This window comes from Adiantum capillus-veneris, chromosome 11 (genome assembly GCF_014529385.1).
Source record: "Adiantum capillus-veneris isolate H3 chromosome 11, ASM1452938v2, whole genome shotgun sequence".
Lineage (NCBI taxonomy): Eukaryota > Viridiplantae > Streptophyta > Polypodiopsida > Polypodiales > Pteridaceae > Adiantum > Adiantum capillus-veneris.
This window is the reverse complement of record NC_140941.1, coordinates 37,339,176-37,343,141: the sequence shown is the minus strand read 5'-3', so window position 1 is coordinate 37,343,141 and position 3,966 is coordinate 37,339,176. Positions and strand designations below refer to the sequence as shown.

General features: G+C 42.2%; 1 long non-coding RNA gene across 1 annotated transcript; it reads left to right on the top strand.

The window, feature by feature from the left end:
* Nucleotides 1-1,763: 1,763 nt before the first annotated feature.
* LOC147447109 (uncharacterized) lies at nucleotides 1,764-2,289 on the top strand. The gene is made up of 3 exons (XR_015189712.1): nucleotides 1,764-1,836; nucleotides 1,930-2,031; nucleotides 2,133-2,289. It is a non-coding gene; the product is annotated as an uncharacterized LOC147447109 (long non-coding RNA).
* The last annotated feature ends 1,677 nt before the right edge of the window (nucleotides 2,290-3,966 follow it).

The following is a 3,966-nucleotide window of genomic DNA, read 5'->3' as shown; positions in this document are numbered from 1 at the left end:
GTTTTACTCAAGATTGTGGAATCATGGCAAAATTTGAACAATCTAGTCGACGACGTTCCTCTGATGCAGATCTTGTGGTGGCGAAACTCACTTACTTCGGCACGCTACTGTGCGTAGAGGAGAGTCTGGTGTTCTTGAGGTGGATTCTACTAAGAAATGGACTGACCTAAGAGACACTTTTGTACTACCCGAGCATTGTGAACAAGTAAGTATGTAAATAGTTAACATCCCCCTTTTACAAGTTATGTGCTTGAAAGCTCTCATGTAAGTTATGTGGCTCTGGCAGGTAATATTTCATCCTACAAAGTCTACATCAAACTGGTGGTATGTCATAGAGGTAGCCCCTCGTAGTGCAAGGACGTATGAAGGCTACCATGTGCCAATCACAACGGCATCAATGGAGGAGATCAGAGAAGATGCTCAACCAGAAGCAGCTACGGTGGTGCCAGACGACCATCAAGACGCTACTACTCTATATGGGGTGCATGCAGAGGAGCTACAAAATGAAACAGAGGATATGTGTTTAAACGGAGAGCTCTATATAGATATAGGAAGTTATGCTGAGTTATGCGAGGATGAGAGAGAGATCTCTTAAAGCCACAAATATTGTATTTGAACAATTTTGCTCCGTGTTGTAAAAGCTCTGGCTCTCTAAGTACCTTCCATGGTGTATAACGCTCTTTTCTACTCGCGCTCACATCTTTTGATTGAAAATTTTGAGTTTTCGACTTGCCTCTTCTATCACTCAATTCATTGCATCATTGTATTTATATGCGTGATTACGTCATTGTATTTAATGGTCTTTGCATCATTGTCTACTCTATTCATTCAATATTAAGTTTAAATATTCCTGTGTTTAATGCAGGTATGGATGATGAGGAGTTTCTTTCTTCTTTGTCACCGCAGCAGAGACAGTGGTACGTGGAGCGTCATCGCTCTAGCGCATCATCGCGCGTTCCTACTCCATCCGCATCTCCCTCTATTTCGGAGCATTTGACGCGCTCCAAATCTTTGGCGTCGACGAGACGAGCTTCACACTCGTCTAGACACCGGCGCTCTAGTGGTGGCGGTGGCGGTTGTTGTGGGGATTCCACCACCGATGCCTCCACACCGCCTCGTGTTCGATGAGGCTCTTTACCCTCCCCTTCTTTGCCTGCCCCCACACCAACCACAGCATCGCCATCTATGCCAGGTTTTTCACGGCTGACTGTTCCCAGCAGCTATACACCTCTACCTACTCCGCCAGGGGCCACCCCACTCAACACTCCTCGCTTCGGGGCCCAGACCTCGGTGGAGACATCTGACGTCCGTATCCCCATCGACACGCCGCTAGAGACCCCTGTCGGGACACCCAGGTTCACGCGTCACCGGCCAGAGGGCTTGCCTTACTCCGTCGACTTCATCGGCGGCATCATCATGGATGATGACGGCAAGAAGGTGATCTTGCGCATGCGTGGTCTTTGCTCTCAGCTGTTTAGACACTACATACTAAACAAATGGAGTGAAGTACCAAGTGATTTAAAAAACAGAGTCATCAGTATACTTCATGATGAGTTTCCCGTTCCAACATGGGATCAGCGCTTCAATGAAGACCTGATGAAGATTCGAATGCGCGAATACTGCAAACAAAAGCGTTCCGAAATGCAAAAAGCAATCAAGCATGGGTGGAACAGGCCAGATTGGCTGGCCAAAGAAGATTGGAAGAATGCGAAGAAAGCAGCGCGCGAGAATCTCGACAAGTGGAAGCAACAAAAGGATGCAACCAGAGCGCGAGTAGAGGCAGGGAGCTCGCACCACTTGGGGAGCGGTGGATGGGCATCATTTGAGGCCGATTTTGTAAGTGTTTTCGCATTGCTCTTTATGTTCGATAGTTTAGGGTTTATGAGTTTTTTAATTCTAACATAATGAATTCTTTGTATGTTTTGACAGTGGTCGATGACAGGACGTGATCCCACACCGTACGAGCGCGAGTACGCAGGAAGGAAGGGCTTAAACGCCCTGATGGACATTCTCAGTTCTCGCGGCGGCATGGTTAGTATTAGGGTTTACTCTTTTCTATTTTTTGTATTTTTTAATAAATGTCGTTATATGTTTATACTTACTGAAAGCTGTCTTATTGTCTTTTTTTGTAGAATCCGACAGATACGCCGCTTGGACGCGATGAGACGTCTGACTAGACGACGTCAGTTTAGCCGTAGCTAGATAGCATTAGTTTAGGGTTTCTCATAGCTTATGTATCATGAGACGGATTTTATACGTCTTTTTGAACCATGTATATTATTACATTTGTCACCGCAGTTCATTTTGCCAATCAATTCTTTATGCCTATAATGTTGTACAATTGTCATTATTACATTTGCCAATCAATTCATTTTGCCTATGATGTGTACAATTGTCAATTTTATGCTTGTCAATTTTGCAAACAATGCGTCTTGTGGGTGACTGTTTTGGGTCTATTATCTACCCTTGTACTTTTTTTAAAAAGTGAATCAAGTACAATATGGTTGATGTGTGGCAGGGCATTCAATGTCTTGTCAGCAAAAAAAAATTTCTCTCGGGCGTCGCTATAAACGTCGCTATTTATGGCTCTGTAGCGTCGCTATAGAATTCTGTGTAAACATCGCTATAACCGTCGCTATGACCGTTGCTATGAGCGTCTCTATATAGCGACGCATATAGCGACGGTCATAGTGACGGTTATAGCGACGCTCTCATAGCGACAGTTTTAGCGACGCTGGGGGTTATAAACACCCAGTGTATTTCCGTCGCTAACAGCGTCACAAGAGCACACAACCTCTTGTAGTGAATGCCTATAGCATTGCAGCCTGAAGTGATTCCAATTTAAGGATTGGGAAGCAAGTGAAGAGGTAACATGTCAAGGTTCTACAAGAGTGTTGTTTCTTTATGTATTTGAGATCATGTGGACTATACAGAGTAGAAACCTTGTTGTAGGAGACCAAGCTAGCAATATTTCCATTGAAGAGAGTATGAATCAAGAACCATTGCCTCCCTTAGAGCTAACCCTAGAGGAAATTCTATTTGATACTTTATTAGAGATATCCTATTTCTACATGACTAAGGGAATTAAAACTGTGAGTTTTAAAGTGGGAACAAACATGGGAGCAACACCATCCCAACCCACACCAACAATGAAATTGTTGCAATTAAAATACCAATTTGAAAATGACCAAAGTGAAAAAATTTACAACGATAGTATGGATCACTACTACGTTAAGTTAGAAGAGAGACCTAGTGAGTTCAAGGACCTAGTCTTTGTAGACTACAGTGGAGATCGATACTTTGATGACAAGGGAATAATGTATCTAGTTGTGAAAAATCCCTATATTGTGGACAAATGGGGAGGGATAGGCACAAATGATAAAGTTGACGTAGAGCATGAGGATAAGTTACCTAAGTTGGACATTTCAAATGCAAAACTGAGGCCAATAAACAAAAGCACATGGAGAATACTCATGCGGGATTGTACAAATGCGATAATGGAGAGAAAATGCTCTATTACAAGTGCAATGAGCCCTACATTGGAGAGTTGTCAGAGAAAAATCAATTGTATGCTTTTACATACATAGAAGGTAGAAATACCCATGTAATCATCCTTGATAAGGATGGGCAAAAATACTCTACAATAGACGATAAAGAGCTTGAGAGATATACATACTTGGGAAGCCCACTCCATCAATATTATGTCAATCAAGTACACATTTTACTCTAAAATCATAAAAAAAAACCCCTTTAGTTAATATAATCCTATTAAAATTTAACACTTTTTGGCCAATTAAAAAACCCGTTCATTTGAACTCATGTGGTAACTTACATGTCTATGAGGTGAACACCCCAAGATCATTCCAAGCACATTCAAATCTATTGCATCAAAGACAAGACCAAAAATAGGAAGATCAAGTACTCATATAACAAGAATTGAAGACTCATTTAGTGGAAATCTATTTT